Source organism: Pelobates fuscus, chromosome 5 (genome assembly GCF_036172605.1).
Source record: "Pelobates fuscus isolate aPelFus1 chromosome 5, aPelFus1.pri, whole genome shotgun sequence".
Classification (NCBI taxonomy): Eukaryota; Metazoa; Chordata; class Amphibia; order Anura; family Pelobatidae; genus Pelobates; species Pelobates fuscus.
The window spans coordinates 198,130,008-198,154,935 of NC_086321.1; the positions used below are offsets into that span (position 1 = coordinate 198,130,008).

At 39.8% G+C, this 24,928-nt stretch overlaps 1 protein-coding gene across 3 annotated transcripts in view; it reads left to right on the forward strand.

The window, feature by feature from the left end:
- Window positions 1–24,928, forward strand: part of SEMA4D (semaphorin 4D) — a 141,859-nt gene that overhangs the window by 53,700 nt on the left and 63,231 nt on the right. For all 3 annotated transcript variants that reach the window (XM_063454940.1, XM_063454941.1, XM_063454939.1), the window contains exon 2: window positions 13,107–13,167. The gene's annotated coding sequence lies outside the window, so the exon portion shown is untranslated. The remainder of the gene's footprint in view (window positions 1–13,106; window positions 13,168–24,928) is intronic.

Below are 24,928 nucleotides of genomic sequence, written 5' to 3' on the forward strand. Positions count from 1 at the left end.
TGTTCTTTGGTAAAACCACAATGGACAATGCTATGAATTTTAGTATTACTAAATTTAAATCCATATATTTTTTTGTGTAGTTTAAGAGTAACATACAGAATAATGGTATATTCAGAAAATGGCAGTGCAGATGCTGACTGGCTTACTTTACAATGCATATTATATTGCAAGAAAATGTCATAGCAAGGCTATATGTGCCTGTTTACCCTGTTGTTTTGTCAAACCAAGCAATTTGATATACCGTATATACTCGAGTATAAGCCGAGTTTTTCAGCACATTTTTTGTGCTGAAAAACCCTAATTCGGCTTATACTCGAGTCAATGGCTGTATTATGGCAATTTACATTGCCATAATACAGACAATGGGGTTGGCAGCGAGCGCTTACCTCTCCTGCAGCTCCTGTCAGCTCCCTTCTCCTCCGCGCCGGTCCGTTCAGCACCTCTGTCAGCTCCCAGTGTAAGTCTCGCGAGAGCCGCGGGGTCATAGTGCGGCTCTCACGAGACTTACAGTGTGAGCTGACAGAAGAGCTGCACGGACCGGCGCGGAGGAGAAGGGAGCTGATAGGAGCTGCAGGAGAGGTAAGTACTTCCGGCAAGCCCCCTCCACTGAACTGCCAATGCCACTGGACCACCAAGGAGTGAGGGCCCCCCTCCCTGCCTTGTATCAAGCAGGGAGGGGGGGATTAAAAAAAAATAATAATAATAAAATAATATTTTAAAAATAAAAATAATAAAAAAATTATTAAAATAATAAAAAAAAATTATAATAATAAAAATGCCCACCCCCCACCAAGGCTCTGCAACACACACACACACACACACTGCATCACACACACACACACACACACACTGCATCACACACACACACACACTGCATCACACACACTCACACTGCATTCATATATACACACACTGCACTCATATACACACTGCATTCATACACACACACACTGCACTCATACACACACACACTGCATTCATTATATACACACACTGTAAATAAATATTCAAATAATATAATTTTTTTAGGATCTAATTTTATTTAAGAATTTACCAGTAGCTGCTGCATTTCCCACCCTAGTCTTATACTCGAGTCAATAAGTTTTCCCAGTTTTTTGGGGTAAAATTAGGGGCCTCTGCTTATATTCGGGTCGGCTTATACTCGAGTATATACGGTAAACTTCAGGGGATGGAGAACACCAAATCTTTTCCCAGTAAACACTATATAGAGCCGTGGTAGTTATAATGCTGAGAACACCCTTTTAATAGATATTTATAGTAAAGGAACGCTCCAATGTTAAAGTGACATTTGGTTTTAGCATATTGAGTATTCCTTTACTACTCGGGCAGTTGGCCTTCCTAAATCAATTCATTTAAGGCACTTTTGTGAATTGGGGTAATACCCTAAACCAGTTCAGTAGGCTGAAGTTCTTTAGGGGTCTGGCATATCTTTTAAAGCTCCTGCTTTCAGGTTTTTGAAAGAAAGAATCTGTAGATATTGGCTTTTAATAAAGAACTGATTAGTTAATGTTCCCCTTGTAGAAGGCCCGCTATTACAGTATAACTGAACCTTATCATACCTCAACTCAACACGATTGAAGACTCTTTCTGTAGACAGTTTAACTATTCTGTTTTCCTACAAATAAATCTATCCAATTTACTTTTTTAAATTTTATTTTACCTTTTGAATTATTGCTGTGCATTCATTTGAATGCCACTTGTTATCCTAGATGCAAGTTTGAGATATAATATGTGAAAACGCAGTCAAGATGAGATAAGATATGTTGCAGCAACACCATTCAGATTAAATTGTTTCTAACCAAATTCAATTTAAATATCTTGTTGCTACCTGTTTCAGACTAAATAATCTTACTAAATCAGACTAAATAATCAGATTATTTTTTTTGTAGCCTTAACTGTTTTGCATTGTATAGTCCAATGTTCCCAAAGATAAGATTTTTAGTCTAGACTCTATATAGTAGCTTCATTTGACCTTAGTAATGTCACAATCCTTGCCAGACGTCTGATACAGAAGCAGAGCAATATAAGTAGCTCCCTCCTTGGTCTGTTTAAATCATTTCCAGTTTATAGGACCGTGTCACTAGCTGATGGTGCTTTCACCTTGCCCCTAGTTATGTCTGTGTCTGCTATTAACCTCTATGAGTAAGTGCTGAACCATCACATATAACGCGGTGTCATTCACTAGAGTGCACATCAGCTCTTTTTGCCTGTAAATGATGTATTCACCACACCACATGCTATTTCTGAAATTCTGTTGGATGGTTGACTCAGGCCCTGCAGCTCAGCCTGTTTAACAAATTTTAATAGCTTTGGATTTCTCTATGTAGAGAGATTTGACCCAATTACTTTGGCGCCAAATTAAACTGGCTGTAGGTTAAATCCATGGATCTGCTAATTTGAAACATCCGCATCAGAAATCCAGAGAAAATGTATAGTAATATTTAGCGAATTGGCAGTGATTCTCTTGACTATAAACTACGGTATACATTTAAAAGGAAGTATACCAATACAGGGATACTCACTAAATCAGGATTCGTCACAAATTCATGAGGTAATTTAAAATTTTAAGCCAAAATAACAGTTTGAAAATTAACTGCTTGGGCTACTTGGCCAAACTATTTTGGGCAAGATTTTGCAATTGCTATATGAATACAGACAGTTCACAGTTTAGTTAACAGCCCTAACAGTGATATAGTGAATATAATGCAAGGCCTAAAGCCATTCTCCTATTTTCCTCAAAGCTTGTAAAACAGCTATTTTTTTTTACTCATACTTCTATTGTGCGTTACTTGCTTCTACTTAAACGGACACTCCAGTGCCAGGAAAACAAATCGTATTCCTGGTACTGCAGGTCCCCTCTCCCTCCCACCCCCATCCCATGTTACTGAAGGGGTGAAAACCCCTTCAGTGACTTACCTGAGACCACCACCGATGTCCCTCGGCGGTGGTTTAGGTTCCGCCCACGCTCCTCCCCCGCCAACATCAGCCGGCAGGGGAGACCGATTGCGCATGCGCAGCCACCGGCGGGATGAGACCTAAAGCGCACGCACATTAGATCTCCCCATAGCAAAGCATTGAAAATGGGGATTTTAGCGATGCTGGAGGTCGTCACATAGCATGAGGACTTCCAGCGACGCTATAGCACAGAAAACCTGTGCTATAGACCAGGAAGTGCCCTCTAGTGGCTGTCTAGTAGACAGCCACTAGAGGAGAAGTTAACCCTGCAATATAAATATTGCAGTTTATGAAAACGTCACTATTTACAGTTGCAGGGTTAAGGGTATTGGGAGTTGGCACCCAGACCACTCCAATGGGCAGAAGTGGCCTGGGTGCCTGGAGTGTCCCTTTAAAACTGAAATTTCACTGTTTGACGATTACTGTAATAAAGTACACAGGACCTTTTCATTAAAAATAAAAATAAAAAAAATGGTTCACTCATAAACAGTATAAATATTTGACACATTTGATGATGCAGATATTGTAACATCTCTGGCAGGTGTGCTTTGCAGAGCTTGCCAATGAATACTTTTTTGATTAGGAACATTTAGTATACACACAGTGAAGTATAGGCAATGCTGTGATATTTATAGCATATTGATATATCTATAAAAATCGATTTTTAGTATTCAAAGTCCAAGAACAAACTGTGCAAATATTTTTATAAAGTCATCAGAGGCTGCTTTACTTTAGAATATTTCTGTGTGACATTTTTTGGGACTGATTCCAAGAAATGTGTGTGCACAGAAACTCTTCCTCAGGGTTTTTTGAGTTAATACAGAGTCTTCAAACACCAGGTAAATGGAGAGTCAAGTCAAAAAAGGTTTCCACCTTTTATATTTGGGTGTGTATGAATGGGTATCACTTTCAGGTACAGAATTTCCCAAAGTAATTTGGGTGAATTCAGTTCTAGATGAAAGTATGTTTTGCTACCTTGATTTAGCAAAATTTGTTGGTCAGTTTTCATGACTTCAAGCAGCACGTGCCTGTGTTGGTCAAAGATTGCATTTGTTAGCTTATGTACCTTCAGCCTCCTGAAGAATAATCCAGTTCGGTTGGATCAGAGGGAAGTCACTTGTCATGCTTTACAGCAGAGGTAGCCAAAATATCCTGTTGGTTGTTGTAAATTACAGTTCTTATGATAATTTGATTAACCAAAACTGGCATAGCAATATTGGAGTTGGAGTTACTCTGCAATGTCATGGAGCTGTTGGCTAATCCTGCTTTGAAACATGGTCCACTGTGAGGTGGCAAATTCCTTTCACAAATCTGTAATATTTACTTATAACGGCACTGTCACCGTCTGGGACTTTGCCAAATTTGCAAAGACCTCCGATAGTGACATCACTGCTGGGATGCTGCCCTCTTCCTCCAGCAGGTCCTCTTCAGAAGCTCCAGAAACTGATGTCACTGCTGTACTCCATACAGCAACATCCTCCGTAGCCAGGGACAATTCTCTTTAGCTGTACTTTGTCTCTGTATATCTCTGGGTTGGAACACAATCAAAATTAGTATTTCGTGAAGATTTTATCTTAAAATAATCATTTTTTGGGGAGGGGCTGACAATACCGCTTTATTATGAGAACTGCTACTAATAGAGCACATTACCAAATGTCAAGTGACTTTAAGAAACAAACAAAAAAAAAAACCTCCATTACTAGTGGAAAACCAGAGCTTAGTCACGCAGTGGTTGTGTACGGAGTGATTGAAGAAATAATATGACACTGTTGTAATTTTATTTCTCAATGCAGTCCTCCGGCTCAGATAGAATGCTATCCCAACTCCACTGATGCATTTCAAAGTCATGTCTCCTGGCAGCCTGCAAAGTGCACTCTGATCAATAACCTCTCTAGTCACGGGAGGCTTGTTACTAGGAGACATCCATTTAACCCATGTTTAGTCAATGTCTCATGTATTGCTCCATCAAAACATGTGAAAATGACTGTAATGTCAGAGCTACTGACTTTATGGCTGTTTGTGTTTGTCATTGTGTATTATTATCAGAGCCTTTCTTTTTAACCAACTACAGTACACATGGCCAGCCTTAGGCTTCTAGACGCCCTGCGCGAAAAATTCACAGCTCCACAACAATACAACTAACTCTTAGTAATGTAAATGGAAAGAGAAAAAAATGGAAAGAGAAAAAAATCAGCGCTAGATTGCCACACAAGAAAATAATAGTAAGGCTGCAATCCTTAAAGGGGAGTCCCCTATAATCCCCTAATGATAAGAAATGATGCAAAATAGAACAAAAAAAGGTTGCGCCTAAAATATACAGTAAAACATACAAGAGTGTATATAATATAAAATAATACAATTTAATATTAAATATTAAATTAAATATAAATGGATAATTGGCAATAGTCCAAAACACTTATCATAAGTCCATAATGGTAGATGCCGTGTATAAGAACAGGGATCCTGAGGCGTAAAATGGGGTGTGTCTTCACAAAGGTGTCCTTGAAATCCAGTGAAGTAATATGTGAAGAAAAAAACAAGAGGAACTCCAATGGCACAGTATATAGATGAATAAAATGGTAAATAAAATAAAAGTAGTCTTACTCACACTTTTCAGAGCTAGAACCCAGCTCTGATATAACGCACGTGAAGTGGAATAATCCCCACTCAAGGATATGCGGAGTAATATTGATTGGCGAGTATCTGGCTCAGATTCAACGTCCAAGTTGGTATTATTCGACCCAGGGAGATAAAATAAAGTATATAGTGCTCTCTGTATAGTAATTAAAATGTATAAAAAGAGAATAAATATACTACTCACAGTATATAGAGCAGGCTTGTACTGCTCAATGTAGGCGCTTGGGTGGTATCATCCCCACCTAAGGATTCTTTAGGCTTCTCGTCAGGTAGATAGTATATGTATAGTCCGGTGAAAAAGAAATCAAAATGGCTATAAAATGTTTTATGCCAAAGTATTTTCTTTATTGTAAAGTAATAAAATTAATATCTAGAAATTATTAGAGATTATATTTAGATATTAATTTTATTACTTTACAATAAAGAAAATACTTTGGCATAAAACATTTTATAGCCATTTTGATTTCTTTTTCACCGGACTATACATATACTATCTACCTGACGAGAAGCCTAAAGAATCCTTAAATGGGGATGATACCACCCAAGCGCCTACATTGAGCAGTACAAGCCTGCTCTATATACTGTGAGTAGTATATTTATTCTCTTTTTATACCTTTTAATTACTATACAGAGAGCACTATATACTTTATTTTATCTCCCTGGGTCGAATAATACCAACTTGGACGTTGAATCTGAGCCAGATACTCGCCAATCAATATTACTCCGCATATCCTTGAGTGGGGATTATTCCACTTCACGTGCGTTATATCAGAGCTAGGTTCTAGCTCTGAAAAGTGTGAGTAAGACTACTTTTATTTTATTTACCATTTTATTCATCTATATACTGTGCCATTGGAGTTCCTCTTGTTTTTTTCTTCACATATTACTTCACTGGATTTCAAGGACACCTTTGTGAAGACACACCCCATTTTACGCCTCAGGATCCCTGTTCTTATACACGGCATCTACCATTATGGACTTATGATAAGTGTTTTGGACTATTGCCAATTATCCATTTATATTTCATTTAATATTTAATATTAAATTGTATTATTTTATATTATTTATTATATACACTCTTATGTTTTACTGTATATTTTAGGTGCAACCTTTTTTTGTTCTATTTTGCATCAACTCTTAGTAATGTGCCTATGAGTGTATCACAGAGCTCTCCAACTATAAAAACACAGAATAATCTGTATTTTGTATGCCAGGGCTCCACTGTAATAAATCTCACTATAATATGATGTAGTGTGAGTGTTAGGCGTGATGGCTGTGTGTGATATGTATGCTATGTGTTGGCTGTGTGTGATATTTGTAATGGGTGTATTAACTGTGTGTGGCAGGTGTGTATTGGCAGTGTGTGATATTTGTGCTGGGTTTATTGGCTGTGTGTGATGGGTACTTAACTCCGATAAAATATGCATGTAGGTCTGTGTGTGAATGCAGGTGTATATTTTTGTGGAGTCACACACATTCACTTACAGATAGACACACACACAGTTACAATCATACATACAGACAGTAATACACACACCATTTCAGGCAGACACAGTTTGACTATCTGTGTGTGTGTCTTTGAATGTCTTTGTGACTGTAAGTATGTATGTGACTGTCCGCCTGTACCTGTGTGTTTGTCATTGTCTGCTTGCAAGTGTGTGTGTGTGTGACTGTCTCACACACACACAGTTGCAGGCAGACAATGACAGAAACACACAGGTACAGGCAGTCAGTCAGTCACATACATATGTACAGACACGGTCAGTGCACATTGTTTCTTAAATTGCTAGTTTTAAAGGGACACTCTAAGGATCTAAAGCCTACCCCCCTGCAGCCACACAATGCCAAAATGAAAATTATTATTATCTGTCAAACTTAGATGCAAACATAGGCTGATGGCATTGGGCTTACCCACCCCCCTCTGCAATAAAAAGCACTTAAATGAAGAAATACACAAGTTACTTGGTCAATCAGCAATTTTATAACATGACAGGAGGCTTCGTATTTGCTTAAGTCTCTCTTTACTAGAACTCCACAGCAGCACAGAAAACAACCAATCAGAAAAAAGTTGTCACGATTCGGGGAACCCAACACGCTAACACACACACACACAGAAAAGGTGCAGTACCGGACCTTAGAGTGGCCGGGCTAAGAGAATAGAAGACAGAATAACGAGAAACAAGCCGAGGTCAAAGGGTAGGAGAAAGTCACAAAGTCAGAATAACAAGCCAGAGAGTACGTAACCAGAAACACAAGTTTTAGTAGCAATACTAGCAAGCAAAGACCACAACAGGGCAGGGAGGAACAGGAAAGGTAAGTATTTAAAACATAAGGTTAATTCTGATTGGATAATTTCCAATCAGAATTAACAATCACGCGTGGGAGATATCTAAACCTCCCACTGCAATTGAGGCACTGTGCCTTTAACGTCAGGTCAGGTGACTGACCCCGGCGTGTCATATATTGGGCGATCATGCATGCTGCCGCTGGGGGACGTGGAGGAAGACGCGGCGGCATCCGAGGCTGGAGGGATGCCACTCGCTGAGCCCACGTGGAGGAGGGGACCGCGGACGGCTGGAGGGTGAGTACTGCGAGCGGAGTGCAGCCTCCCCTCGCAGCCGCCCGCGGGATCCCGACAGTTGTGCTGCTTGTTGACTCTTTTGACCCCTATCAACACCTTAACTGTAACGTTCCAAGCGGTTGGCTAGGTGGCCGCTGTTCGTATGGACAAACACGTGGCCGTGGCCATCTGTAGCCGTGAACACGTACAGCGGTGTTTGGTCGTCGAGTGCTTGGAACTATAATCGGACACTCGTCGGTGCAAACACCACTGGGATATCCATCTTTATGTATTTTCAGCTGGATTCGTAGGAGAAGAACGGCATTCGGTGGGAGCAAACTCCAGAACGAGGAACGTAAGGCAAGCACACGTACGACCAGTTCTGTTAGGTATATTGTTGTATTTTGTACTCCCAAAATAGACCGACTGCAAAGCCCAATTTCATGGAACTCTTTTGGGCAGGAGCCTCGTGTGCGGTCGGTCAAACTATGACCATGGAAATCCCAAACCCCTGAACCGATCTGGGTGATTTTTGGATATGTTGGTCCCCCAGATCGGGGCTATCAGGGATATGACTTGTGGGGTTTCCATGTGTTTTGGGGGTAGTTTCAGGTTATTGTAAAATATGTTTTCTGTGCCTGGAGATAATTGGGTTTCTTATCTATATAAAATAAAAATAAAAATGGGGGTCACTTTCAACTTTTCATTTTTAAATCTTTAAGCTCTGAACATTTAGTTATTAAGTTTAAAGGGGTACTGTAAACACCATAATCACTCCAGTCTTATTGTATAGTCCAAGGGCCTTCTGTATTGTTTGTGTCAGATCATTTTGGAGTGGTTTGATATAAGAGAGAGAGGGCTGTTTAAATTTGCTGTTTATATATTTTTTGTAAGAGAACGGTTGCCCTTTTGTAGCTGAAATTGTAACACCAGAAATGCTCCGGATATATGCTATTTTTTTGTTTTCTTGTCATGTGCTGAGGGGCCTGCTCTATGGTGGCTTGGAAAGTGCAGATTCTGCCGCTCACTTGCACTTTTTTGTATTCATTAGACTTTTCAAAGTTTGGACAATTGTAGGTTTTATGGTTGTTAAGCTTTTGTAAAAGAGGTATTTAAGAGGCTATTTCTTCTCCTTGGCTTCATTGGTAGTCATGGAAACACCACATTTCCCCAACAGTGTCAGTATGTTAGAATTATCTATTCACCAGTTGACTATTGGCTTTTTTTTTTTATCAATCTCATTAAAGTATGCATGCTTAAATATTGTATATTAGTATAACATTCATAATTGGAACATAATGATCTCCTGTCAGCTGTTACATTCCACCAGTGTTGCAGTGTTTTTCATTAGTTCTGAGACATTACTACAATAATGTTCTGGGACCTGACAACTGAAAATACAGATTAACTGCTTCATTGAAGATCATTCTTTTCAGATCATTTTTTCCTCAGCAGGGGCAATGCTTAACCCCTCAAGGACCGAGCCAAATGTACACGTTGTGATCAAAACAAAATGTAAACAAAATCTGGAATTTGACTATATGTCAACCGTAATTCACCTCTTTCATATTAAGTGCACTTATTATATATCAATTTATTCAGGGGAAACAGGGCTTTCCATTAACATCATATATTTAACTATGAAACCTAATTTAATATGAATAAAATAGAAAAAAATAGGAGAAAATAATTTTTTAATTTTTTTTTTAGTTCTACATGACATTTTTACTGTGAGTGTCATAAAACTGTTTGCTTTTACTGTAATAAAATACACATATTTGTATTCAGCGATGGCTCACATGTAAAACAGTACCCTGTATGTACAGGTTTTATGGTGTTTTTGGAAGTTACAGGGTCACATATAGCATGTTAAATTTTTCATTTTTTTCACATTGAAATTCGCTAAATTGGTTACGTTGCCTTTGAGACTGTATGGAAGCCCCGGAATGACAATTACCCCCATGATGGCATACCATTTGCAATAGTAGACAACCTAAGGTATTGCAAATGGGGTATGTCCAGTCATTTTTAGTAGCTACTTCGCTCTGTGAAGAACCGGATAGGTACAGTGCGAAGCTGCGCATGCGCACCACAGAGCAATGACGCTTTTTCAAGAGAAGCGTCTGATTGAACCCTGCTATTTCGTTATTTTGACGAAAAAGGGGGCATGGCCTGCCGAGGTTCTTGGCGCTGGAACGGAGGTAAGTTTATATGATAAAAAGGGGGCTCAAATGTATTTATTTTTAATGGCAATCTAATATAAAAGTAAGAAAGAAGGCGAAGGGACCTGTCTTTCTTGCTTTTATATGTTGGCTATAGTGATCCTTTAATTTTGTCTGCCAAGTATAAATCAACATTTGAAAAGTTAACTTTTGCCAGAGGAAGGAGTCTTTTGTCTATTAAAAATGTACACACTACATGGCAAAAAAATAAATAAAAAAATGCACATGTGAAAAATGAATTGCAAACAAAATCTAAATAGCCACATGCTAATTCTAAAATGTGCCCAGCAGACTGTTCAACTCCACCAACTCTTAAAAAAAGAGAGGTAGATGTTGTTATATGAAGCACTGCACATATGGATCATTCAGCATGCCATCTCTGGTTAATTTGAGTCTTTGGAACCTCACATGGGTGGGCGACCAGTTTGACCAGTTGCTGTGTATTTTTATACATTTTGGAGTTTTTCGGAAAAATAATTTTTTTTCTTGTATATATAAATGCTTAAAATTGAATAGATTATTAATTATTTTTTAATTGCCCTCCCTCTCAAGGGACTAAATGAAGACACTTTGTAGGTTAGGTGAAATGGTACACCGGGATCACCACGGGAGAGCATCAAAAAGCAATTTATTCAATAAAAGTCACTTTATGACTGACCTGTTTAACGATGGCTTGGACTTACGACCAGCTCTCTAGCATGAGGATTCAAGGGATTTTCCATGTTAGAGAGCTTGTCTATGTTTGTGGAATTTCCCCCGAATATAGGTTAGGGTGATTTCCTGCTCTGGTGTGTTTGTCTATGTTTGGGGAAATTTCCCCGAAAACAGACCTGTCCTAGTGTACATGCTCTGTAGCGCATCCTTACTTACTGAACAATTTGTTTGGTAATGTGTATTCCTGACTTTATAGTGTTCAATCCACCATTTTAGTGGCTTTCCTCCCTTAAAAAGTAAGAAAATGTACATTCTTTCCAGCTCCCCACGGGTCTGCCGGCACCTCCTTGGCTGACATTATCACAATTAATGATCTCAGCCAATCCAATGCATTCCTGTGGGAAAAGCATTGGCTCAAATGAGATTATCGTGGCCCAATGCTGGCCTGGCCAATCAGCATCTTCTCCTGAATCAATGCATCTCTATGGAGAAAGTTCAGTGTCTGTATGCAGAGCATGGAGATGCTGAACGTCAGTGGTACACCCAAATAGCACCTATAGTGGCCATCAGAGGAATGGGTCCCTACGGAGCAAAGTAAACACTGCCTTTTCTCTGAAAAGTCTATGTTTACATTAAAAAGCCTGCAGGGAAGCTGTAGGTGTTCCGGTGACTATAGTGTACAACAAATAATGCCAATAAAAAAAAACACCCTAATGGAACACAGGAACACTCAGTGTCCATGTAATTTGCTTACATCCTTTCATTTATAGTCCTTTTCTTACTGTTGTATCACACATGAAAAAGTTGTGCCAAAGCCATTAACATTATAAGGATTGGATGATCTGAAACATAAATAGCAAAATATAAATAGTTTTGCAATAGGCATTAGAAAAATATATATGGTACATACGAAGAACCTTCTAAATAATCTAAGCGAGGTAATAAATGTTTACGCTTACTCTTCTTCAGTGGCATGAGTGCCAAACTCTGCTATTGCGGTATAAACTGCATCTCAACTAAGGACAGGCCTTTGATTAGCATGCATTATGCCACTGCAGATCTCTGATGAAACTTGCCTTGCAAGTGTATATCAATCGAAGTGGGCATTGAAGTGAGAAATGGAAAAAGTAGTTTTGGTATTTGATAGGAATTTTCTATGTAATTTTTTACATGGGGTTTTAATAGTTTCACAGGACATACGGTACATTTTCTGCACTTATAGAAGCCTTTCGCTTTCTCTATGGGGCTGTGTTTATTATTATTATAACTTCTTCTTAATCTCTGTTTTAAATTTAGGACTTCCCTAAAACAATGATGTGTTTTTTCTCCTATAATTCCCTCTGTTTTGTCCTGTAAAAAATAATAATAATAATAATAATATTCCAGTGGCAGTTTAAAATGATGTTGACCTTGCATTTGCTTTTTCTAATCTGAGATCAGGAGAAGTCTGGTATCTCTATTTGTGATCTTATTTCCTTCTCTTAGTAGATCTTCCCTGTTTACATGCAAAGTTTGTTCTATAATGGAGTTAATCAGGTCTTCCTCGTAGTTCTTCTCAAGAAACTTCCTTTACGTAATTTCCACTTGTACTTTGTACACACTTACCTCAGAATAATTTCTAATCATCCTTCTTATTTCATTATTTGGTAGGTTCTCAAGTGGCAGCTTTCCTGCAATATAAATAATATAATATAAAACTATTGACATTTACCTCTTTAAAAAGAGGAAATAATGTTCCTAGATTTTTAATGTTTTTTCTGACATTATTTGCTGTGACATTTTTAGCGCAGCTTACCATTTAGTTAAAGAAAATAACTAATTAAGTGCAGCTATTTCAGAGCCCTTTAGGAATGTTGCATCCTTTCCAATTTAAATTCTAGCTGTCAGGATAGGCTGTTTTTGTATATTGCATTGGCTCGGGAAATGTAACAGACCAATGTCAGCTCAGTGTCATACCTATAAAAAAAATCTAACTAAAGTGTGTGTTTTTAACTTTTGCTCCTTAGAAATTGTACTCTGTTTGTTTATTTCTGATGAACATTTTCTTAAACTTTCAGGTTTAAAGAACACAATTAGGCGAGTGTACTAGGATTCTGGAATTTCACTGTTGATCAGCAGGTTTGTGAAATATTGAAAATATTGTATGCAATTAAGAGACAAATGTATCCCATTTGTGTGGTACAATTCACTGTTGTTAAATAATTTTAGTAATTTCTCTATTCTTATTTGTTGGACTCTAGTAATAAGTACCATTTACTTTATAAGGACATAGTGTTTGTATGTATCTATGTATGTATGTATTAAAAATGTTGTGGTGAGCACAAAAGATAAAAAACTTCCCTTTGATTTAGGTGAAATTCACATATCACCTAGATATCTATATATAGCTATATTTACTAGGTAACTGTTTATGGCAGGGGTAGTCAACCTTTTAATACCAACCACTCACTTTTGTATCTTTGTTGATGGTAAAATTCCCTTACCACCCACCAGGGCCGCAGTAACTAATCTTATAGCGCAAATGCAGTTTTGTTTTTGTTTTTTTAATAAGTGTTTGTTTGTTTGTTTGTTTTTTTTAAATTTACTTACATTTATCTATTTTTCCCCCTTTTTTTATATTCTCCTTTTTTTATATGTGTGTCTGTGAGGTGCTGCGTGTGTGAAGGTTGCTGTGAGAGGGGCAGTGTGTGTATGTGGGTGAGGGGTGCTGTATGTGTGTGAAGGGTGCAGTGTGTGTGAGGCGCTGTGCGTGTGCAAGAGGAGCCGCACGTGTGTGAGGGGTGGAGTGTGTGTGAGGGGGCAATATGTGTGTGTGAGGGGACAGTGTGTGTGTGTGTGTGTGTGTGTGTGTGTGTGAGAGAGAGAGAGGGGCAGAGTGTGTGAGTGACTTTGTGTGTTAAGGGTGTTAAGTTCTATGCTATGTGTGGGTGGGTGAGATATGAAAATCTATCTTAATGGCTCCCCCTCCATTCTTCTTACCTTTTACCAGGGAGGGGAGACATAATACTGCAAGCCCTGGTGGTCCAGTGGTGGCATGTTCACTTTTGCCTGATGCTCCTCGGGCTGCAGGGTGACACTCCTGCAAGCACAGCACTGTATCGGAGCATTGCCATGGTAACGCACAGCAATGCTCTGACCAGCCCGCTCGCAGGAGGAACACAGAGCCTCCTAGGCGCTTCCCTCCCTCTGCTGGAACTAAGTACAAGCAGGTCGGTGAAGGAGATATTTAATCTCCTCACCAGTCCGAGAGGGCTTACAGCAAGGCTGGCTCTGCATGGGCTGGCAGGGGAGATGAAAGGATCTCCCCTGCCAGTCTTGGGCCACAGCCATTGAGGTGCAGAACCACCACCGCCTACCTGAAATCACAAACCGCCCACTAGTGGGCGGTAGGGACCAGGTTGACTACCCATGGTTTATGGTGTCAACGCAGCTTTCTCCAGAAAATTCTATTTGACCACTTTGAAGGAGGCTGACCCTCATACAGTCGTCAGATAATCTTTGCATTCGCTATACCTCACCTCCTTAGTGTCCCTGTTTAGGAGAGTCAGACCCTATTTTGGGCCCAAATCCATCTGTCTCTCTTTTCTATCCTAATGCCCCTCTTTTCTAGGAGCTCCATATTGTTGGTGTCTGTGTTTATAACAAAGCTCCATAGCAATAATACAGTAATGTGTCTTTAAAGTACAATGAATGTGTTTAGAAATTAGTCTGTGTAAATAAGATACATTGTTCTTGTTGTAATTTTTTTTTTAGTTGCATAAATTATTATTAGTAAGTCAACAAGAAAAATTTCTCAGAACAGCTCCGCACCTGACCACACCACCAGTCACGGCCTAAAATAAGTGTCCCTCTTTGTTCATTTGAACTTCTATTTTAGTGATATCTGAATAGAAGGCCAAAAGGTGGGTGACCTCACAAGAAGCCTCCTGGAAATAAATACTACTCCACAGTGTTGTGGTTGTGGAGCTAATACTAACCCTTTAACAAAAAATATGACATGATACACTCTCTTTCTCAGTTCTAGTTGGAAAGTAAGGGTAAATGGTTCCTGATGTTTTAAAAAAAAGACCTGATGTTTTAGAGTGGTGGGAGTATTAACGAACTTTGTTGGTGTATTTAGCAAAAAGAAATGGTATTTAATAAAATTAGTTATTTTATTTTTTGCATGCCAGTGTGTAACCATATTCAAATTATAGCTAATGAAATTGTAGGGTTGACATAAAAGTAGTTACAACATACACTCATGTCCAATCAACGCGAGGACCCTTCTGGCATGTCTGCCTGCTTAGAAGAACACTTTACCTAACCCTTTCCCCTGATCTCAGGGAGCAGACATACCGATTTCACAGTGGCATTGTTAAGTGATGTCAGCATGGAAGTTCCTTACACTAGATGACCGTGAGTTATATTTCATGCACTTTGCTGACAAACACCCCCACCCTCAAGTCTCTCACGATGTTTCACAACGCTTTATTAAGGTTTCTTTTTCCTGCTCTTTTCAAAGAACCTTCACTCCAACATTTTGATCCCTGACCATATCTCCAACCCCACATCCTTCCTTTCAATGACCTGTCGTATTGAATTTAAAATAAAGTGTTTTTGTTTTTTTAGTAAGGCGTAGGGCATACACCAGCTTGTGTTTTAATGTGTTAAAGGGACAAGATTAGAAAGCCTGAATTTTTTTAGTCACTGTGCCCTCCAAACCATGTGTGCCTCCTCTTAATATTTGTTAAAACATGCTTGCTGCTTAGCAATTAATTATATTTGGAAATAGACGTGTGCTTTCTGTGTAGGAGTGGTGATATACCCCCTCACTATCTCTGCAGCTGGATTCTGCTCCCACTCCACCTTATTAGCTGCAGTGCAAGTTCAGAAGAGATTACCAAGTGTAGAGCAGACATTGAAAGATGGAAATGCGACCTTGGATATCAGGTGTTATTGAAATCTACAGAGAAAATAAATTTTAATACATTTTTAGTTTGAAATAAATGTTTTAGTCTTCAAAAACTATTAGCACGTTCACACAGAAACAACAAATAGGACATTGAAACACAGAAATCGTATTTTTCAATTGTGTTACAAAAGCCACGGGAAGAACAGAATAAAGTGCAAGATAATGCTTCTTGGACTTAAAAACCCAAGGGCAGAGTATAGAATATTTGATACACTACTAACCTCAACATCTGGGGAAAGGGATTTAGGGGTAATTATTTCAGATGACTTAAAGGTAGGCAGACCACGTAATAGAGCAGCAGGAAATGCTATCAGAATGCTTGGTTGTATAGGGAGAGGTATTAGCAGTAGAATGAGGGAAGTGCTCATGCCATTGTACAGAACACTGGTGAGACCTCACTTGGAGTATTGTACGCAGTACTGGAGACCATATCTTCAGAAGGATATTGATGGATATTGATACTTTAGAGAGAATTCAGAGAAGGGCTACTAAACTGGTTCATGGATTGCTGGGTAAAATGTACTAGGGAAGGTTAAAGGATCTCACTGTTGTGAGTAAAAAGATACCAAGTTATACAAGCATAGATATATGAAAACAAAACATGCGTTATAGACAAATATTCATATTCAGTGTACTGTTGGGACTGTGACCAAAGAGGTGAGGTTTTAATGGGTATAGTAAAGCCTGAGTGAGGGCTAAGTGGGCAAACTGAGAGTTGACCTTGGAATAGAGCAATAACCTGTTTCCCTGAGTGTACTCCTACTTTCGAGACCAGGGGTTCCCAATTAATTTTTCCAGTGGAATCCTTTAACATAGTGTACCAACATCGTGGAACCCCCCTACCCCCCCAAAAAAAATTGCGCAGTAACACAAACCGTTTAATTAGCAGTGTGTAATGTTTTCTTTTTTTGTGTGCAAATTTAGTTTTTTGGTATCTATACAATTATTTCTACAGATAGCAAACAGATTGTAGTACTTAGGAGCAGGTGTGCTTTTGTGTGTAGAGTTTGTGTTTGTATGTAATGTTTGCATTTGCATGTGGGGTGTGTTTGGATGTAGTGTTGGCATTTAAATGCATGTGTGTAGTATTGGTGTTTGATTGAAGGGTGTTTGTATATAATTTTGGAGTTTAAATTCAGGGGTGTTTTTGTATGTAATGTGCATGTTTGCATGTTGTGTTTGATTGCTGGGATGTATGCAAACAACAGCCACATACATACTTACATAGATATACATACACATTAACACAGAGATACACACAAACACACTTCACATATACACACAGACACAAAGATCATACTGACACATGAACACATCTTGACACACAGATACACACGAACTGGTGCATATACACAAATATACACACACTCAGATACACACAGTGACACATGCACACCTTAACACACAGATGAACGCACACCGCACACAGACAGACACACACACTCACTGAAAGATACACACAGTGATACACAGGTAAGACACACTTAGATACACACACTGACACATACACACACACTGACACACAGATACACACAATAGCACATACACACACACACAGATAAATGCACACCGACACACATATACACTGAAAGATACACACAGTGACCCACAGATACACACACTGGCACATGCACACAAATACACACAGTGACACATACACACTGGCACAGAGGCACATACAGAGACACCTATACACACACTCTGAAAGATACACACACTGGCGCATACACACATATACACACTGACACAGGTACCCGCAGATACAGTGACACACACACTGTCAAATACACAATTATGTATGTCAAATACAATTTTTTTTATACTTGCAGTCACCTTCCTGTTAGCATACCTGTTGTCTGCAGGAGGGTGAATTGCTGGATCAGGCTGGTGTGTGTGGGGGGAGCTGCTCACTCCCGCCTGCTGCCTCTCTCACTCCAGCGCAGTGTTTTCCATATCAAGCTGGAAGGAAATTACCGTCTGTCACTTCCTCCCAGCGTCCCATACTATGGGGACCCGGTCGCACAATTAATCGGCCGCGGCACTGACCGGGTCCCTCTGCAGCAATGACCATCGGGTGGCCCAATCACCGCGGAACCCCAATTATGTTTCCAATTAGTAAGCGCTGCTCTAGATGCTTACTCTTAGCACATTTGTATTTGTGAGGCAGCAAATGTAGGCCAACAAAAGTTTAAAGAAAAACAAAAAAAAATAACCAACCCAATGTACTGATCGCTGCTGTTTTGGCTATCATCCTATGTATTATAGGTAAACCTCGCTAACAGATGTTACACTGAATCTTGAGTATGGAGGCGGGGGGGGGGGGGGGGAGAGACATGGGCTTGTACGACCCTCATTGGGGATCATTGGATAGTGTGTGAAAAAACATTGAAAACCTTCAAAAGAAAAAGATACTAATCAAACATATATTGAACAATATGAACATTTAAGCAAGGGTCCTGAAGAGCTTCAGGTTATAACTGCAGTATACTCATCCGAGAAGGCTTTCTGGGAGAAAAAAGAAGGTTACTCTGCTTTGCCAAGGAATTTCGTGGGAGGCCCACCAGGGTCTCCAGAAAGTCAACAGCTTCCTCTAGATCTCGAACGATGTGTAGAATTGTGGTAGGTTAACACATGTAATTTTGCACACCCAGGAGGCCCTGCTTCGATCTAGCAGACAAGCAAAGTGCTAAGAAATGTATGTATGAGGGACATATATAGAAGATGAGACACAGTCATACCAATTCAAAATAAAGAGCAAAATACTGAATAGGAGTGCAGGACAGTTTGGTTCAGCCTATGCGCTCCGAGGGCAGATCAATCTCCCACTGGTACCAGCTTAGCTTTTTACTCCACCTGGTAAGTTGCCAGGGCAGTGTTGCTTTCAGGAGGAGGGTGAAACTCTGTGGTGTCCTTCTGCTTGCCTATTGGTGTCCCAGGTATGGTCTCCCAGGTCCCAGGTCCAACAAGTGGTTGGAGATCTCTATATGTTTTTAAATTTGTATTAATAAATTTACTTATGATGGAATCATTTGATGTCCTGTATCATGTTCCTTGTAAAACTGGATCCTGTAGCCATTATTGGCACCATTAAGCTTGTTTTACAGAGCCTGGTATGGCTCTGGGCCATGTGAGTGATATTATTACCTCACCCTTCAACCACATATGATTTTACACTGTTCACACTGTTTGTAGTGTTTCTGTGTTTTATTTTAGGCACTGTATATTTATTTATGATATAAACTTATCAAGTATACATTTGTATATTTATTTATTTACTGTGTCAAAAGGTTTTTCTTACTGGTGTGTGTGTATATATATATATATATATATATATATATATATGTTTATGTTTGATTATATTGCTTAAAGGGAATCTATAGTGCCAGGAAAACAAACCCGTTTTCCTGGCACTATTTGCTCCTGTAGTGCCCCCCTTTCTCGGGGCTGAAGGGTTTAGAACCCCTTCAGCCACTTACCTGAATCCAGCACCGATGTCCCTCGGCGCTGTGTCAGGCTCCGCCCACACTCATAATGCACACGCGCGGCAATGCTTTCCTATGGGGAAAATCTGATGCTGGAGGTCCGTGAGGACGTCCAGTGTCAGAAAACTGACCAAAAGTCTGTTTAGATAACGGAAGCCCTCTAGTGGCTGTCTGTTAGACAGCCACAGATGGCAGACTTAGAGCTGCAATGTTCCTCACCCCTGGTTTACACTGAAACAACAGTGGCGGCATCACACTGCTTTTTTTTCTAATATACAAATGGGTCAGCGCTCAGTAACACAAAAAGTGAACAGCAAGGCAGCAACCCTAAAAGGGGATCCCTCTCAACCCTTCAGGATAACAGAAAAGCAAAAAACAAGTAAGGGCTGCGCCACATTACTTGTTTTTTGCTTTTTAAATTTTTTTTTTTTTTACTGGTTTGTTGTAGGATTTCCTCAGTTTACTCCCCATCTCAACCCCCTTCTACAGCTCATATTGGCTGCTTGAGCATGGTGTGAGTAGGCGTCCTAGTAGCTTGAGTAATGTAAGTTGTCTCTCTCTAATAGAAAAATGGCTGCCATTGTAATAAAACAGCTGGAAATACACAGATTGCCTGCTCTTTGCCATTTTGCCATAGCAACTAAAACACTTATTTTATCATCAGACAGACCCCTGCGATGCTATTAGATTTTTGCTGGGGAGATCTGAGTTGTTAAAGATAATTATTGTAATAATTATTTTTTTTATTTAATTCATAGTGGGATTGGTTTATTTTGCTTTTGATAGATTGCAAACTGAATGGAACAGAGGAGTTAATTTATTTAAATTTTTTGTTTCAGTGCTGTAAATCCAATACCTTTTTAAAGCTCAAGTGTAAATGTATTGGCTGAAGGCTGCATTTCTGACTGACATTTGGAATTCAGCTGAGTGTGCAGGGCATTTATTTTTGCATTCCCCCTTTCCCTGCTTGCATGTTAATAAGTGATGAGCACCAACAAGCTGCTTACCAGTTGAAAGGTTTCCTAGCAACAAGCACTACGAGAGATGGCAGCCTAGATTTAGCGAGCCTTTGTTTCCTAGTGCTTGTTGGTATCTGAGTACAATTGTTCAGTAAAAAGAATGATAAATGTCCTGCCAAATAGAAGCTGGGGAAATGTGAGAAATTGACTTGCCTAAGATGACAGAACACAGTCATGCCTCTCCCAGACTATACTTAATATGCATGTAGTGGGTTTGAGTCACACTGCGTTGTTGCGTACTTGAACATATTCGTTTGGTTTTTGGTAATGAGAGGGCAATTATAATACCTGTAATTCTGTTTGTATTGCTTAATAGCAATTATGTAAAGTCACTCAGCAACTTTTGGGGTGTACAATTTGCCTTAAATATTTATTTTTTTTGTCTTACATATGTTGGACTAATGGATTGTGTTTGTTGGTTCTGAAAATGATTTAGAAGTTCCCAAATATCTCCCCCTTCTATAAAAATTAGCTTAGGAGTAATAGAAAATACTGATATTTCCCCTAAAAATAAGTAGCCTGCATGCCATGCTACTTGCCAGAAGCAATATTAGCCTGTGTGACGAGCTATGTCAATCCCTATAAAGGGTTTGATGTTCCCAGATGTGGATGAAATCGGTGTAGAATAGGATACTATGGTGAGATGTAGGATGAACACAACAATGAAGACAACCATAACCTGAAGATACAAGGTTAAGTATTGAAAACGTCTTGCTTCCTTATGAATCTAATTCCCTATTTAGCTAACCGGAAACTGTCATGAACATTTTAGGTTAAACTGGCAGAGCTGGAAAAATAGCTGGACTGGAAAATTTTCACATTTTAGCTATTCATGCAAAAATATTAAATTCCCTAATCAAGTCCCACCAATTTCCAGAGTCATAAATAACCCTGAGTATTAAAATAAAAAAGTGATTGGACAGACATTGTGGGGAAAAGAGCCCAACTAATCAGGAAATTTGGGTAAAAATAGGAGAAACATAAAAAAATACAGGGTGGGCAGACAGGCTGGATAGACCTTGGCACTTCTCAGGGCCGGCAGAGCTTAGTGACTAATGGAGCCGCAGCTTAATATCCCTACCCTCACCATTCTCTTCCTTTTTAATGTTGCGCTGAAGGAGGACAGTGTGAGGACTTAGAAAGAAGCACATCTACGTAAAAATGCATGTTTTCACACAGCTTGCCTCTATTTTTGGAGTTGCTCCTTCTCCAGACCTGACGTATTACATCCATTCACAATTTTGGTTAGTATGCTTGCTGGCCATCAAAGAATAAACTGAATGCATGTTTTGTGCCCTGTGCAAATATCCAGCACCATCCTGAGAGCAACTGGCAATAGGGCACATCCACATTTCGTAACTAAAAACCACAGGGCCTTGGTGCAAACATTTCCAAAACGACCCTGCCCCCCTACATGTTCCTGCCCTCACACGTCTACCCCCCCACCCCAAACGTCCTTGCCCCCCCACACGTCCCCGCTGCCCCACAAATGCAGACAAACAGATACACACTTAGACACACACACATACACCTACATACAGACACACATACACACACACACATATATACACACAGGGACCCATACATACACACACACACACACAGAGACACATACATACAGACACACACACACACAGACATACAGACAAACACACACATGCAAAATGTCACCCTCCTGTTTCCTACCTTTTATGTGCAGGAGGGTGACTTTGCCTGGGGTTCAGTGGCTCCAGCTGCTAGGAGTCCCACTCTGACTTCCTCCTCTCTTCCTCCTGCGCGGGCTCTGTGATTGAAGGGAGGAAGTGATCGGGCAGTCCCTTCCTCTGGCGCTCTGATGTCATCAAAGGTGACCCGGTTGTGCTGTTAAAGTGCCGCAGCGCTGACCGGGCCCCCTGGAAATTAATTTCCATTGGGTGGCCCTATCAGCATGGGCCACCCGATGGGCCTCTTAACGTGCGTGGGCCAGGGCCGCAATACATGGCCGACGGGCTCCCGGCCGCAGGGGTCCACAGGGCGGCCGGGGCCCCTGGAGTGATGGGTCCGCAGTAGTTCCATCACTGGGCACATCCCCTTCCTGCTACCATTAGTAAATTATTATTATTTTATTATTTATGTAGCGCCAGCACATTCCGTAGCACTGTACAATGGGTGCATGCCCCTTTTTCATTTATGCAGGCTGCTTCTGACTGCCATTAAGTAGGGAGGGGAAAAGTGAATCCAGAGCAGATAAGATTGCAGAGTTTGTGTTTACTGAGAGAGGAACTGTGAGCTGTAGGTCTGTTGGGTGCCTGAGTTGAGAAATGGAAGAGAGAGATTGACGTATGTATTGACTTAAAAATGCAAGTCATCCATCCTCCTCCTTTTATTTGCAGAAAGTAATTATTATTACTGTTATGTAATGTAATATTTTGCCAGATAGAGGCAGTAGTGCCCTGGCGCCAGCTCAGTGTAATTTTATTAAATAATTTTAAATGTTTGGACAACTTACCTGGGTTCCCTGGGTACTAACTTCACATCTGGTCTTCTCCTGCAGGAGAAGCCTAATGTCTCCATTGATCTAAGCATGGCTGATACAGGACTGGGTTCAATTTACATGGCTTCAGTTGACATTCTCAGCCAATGAGCATCAGTCTGCATGGCCCTGATGATGTCTGTGCTTTTAGTTTCCCCTAATGGAGAATCCCACAAGCAGGATATGTGGCCATAGGGCGTCCAGCAAGACCCAGATAAGTTGTCAAAATGTTCTAAATGGTGTGACAAATTACACTGGGATGGAACATGGGCACTTAACAAACCGATTGACTGTCAACTTACTTGCGCCACTCTTGCATTACTTACTCTGAGAAGCATGATACCGTAGAAGTAACCCAGTTTCAATGGTTACAGATGCCAAATGTTAGTGTTTTCTATATACAAAATTCATTTAGGCCCATAATAATCTTCAGCACCAGCTATATTAAGGTCTGTATTCATTACTGGCTGACTCTTGTGGCTTAAACTATAAGTTAGCTGTCTGACCGACTTAAGATGCGGTTTTTTCATTTTTTATGCGCCCTTTTAATACACGTGATAGGGGGCATCATTGATCCTTGATAGTGCATTACAAAGGCTTTTTTGTGGCTGTTCATCTGGCATAGATACTTTTGTTCCATCATGGTGTCAGGCTCGATAGAATGTTGTATTGTAGCTGCATTCTGATTTATCAGAAACAGGGTCAAATGGTAAGAAGGTGCCAAGAGCTATGAGGTGCAGATAGTGTGCTTACTCACAGCCAAAGCTGTGGGCTGCCTGTGCAGATTTGTAACTGTCTCATAGAGCTTGGTGGTATGTTGGTGCTCTGGAATACCTTTCTAGTGAAAATATTAAAGGCCAACATGATAAAAGTATTTTTTTTAAATGCTGGTGATGTGCATAAAGCTAACCAATGAAGTATGACTTTTCATAATGGGACGCCTAGATGGGCAGATTATTTCTTGTTCAAATCTCTGTTTATACCAACAAATGGCATATGATGCAAAAAATTATCACATCTTTATGAAAGGATGATATAAAATGCAAATAAAATATATTTAATGATATGTAGTGTTTGGGGTTATTGTTTTCATTATATCGTGTATTATTACCTGGTTCAGATGAGAAATACATTTATTCCTACCCATGAGAATTGAGATTGTTTTTTTGCTTCAGATCCTGCCCGGAAGTCCAGTCAACTTACAAAGTGTGTAATACCTAGATGGCATTTTGTAAGAGGTGGTCAGCTTAAGACAAAATTGCTAAATTTGGGCCAAAGTAGCCAACACAACATTTTGTTTTCCAAATTGCGAAATGCTCTGTGAAATGGTGCCACATTTATAATGCCAATTGACATACTGTGGTCCAGGATAGATATGTTGTGGACCAATATGGTGTTTTCTCTAGAGAGGGTGGTCATTTTTATTTTGTTTTTTATTGCTGCTGAGTGATATTATATATGGCATAGAGTAGTGCAACTGGAAGTGAGAAAGCCGAACTTCCCTAGGTTTTTTACCACTTCGTTCTTTTCTGCCTTTGACCTGAATAGTTATGTTTATCTCCCATGACTTAAGTAATACCTTTGTCAGTACTGGAATAAAACAAAACCAAATAATTTTCCTATGGTTCTTGTGTAATGGCACTTGAGCATCATGCATACTGGACATGTCAACCATCTTTGGGTCCCTTAGAAACCATTCTTGTATTAAATCCTTGCACTCGTAATATTGCAATAAAAGATGTTTCAAAACCTGAGCAAATTCCAGTTCCTTGAGAAAAATCCATCTTCCAGTCATTCTGATATTCTATTTCTAAGTACATTCATTGCTCTTTGGTCATGGTGTACCTACATGGCATTAGAGATGTTGTCTCACTCCTTCCACATGAGATTCTCAAGGCTTTCCAAGGTTTTG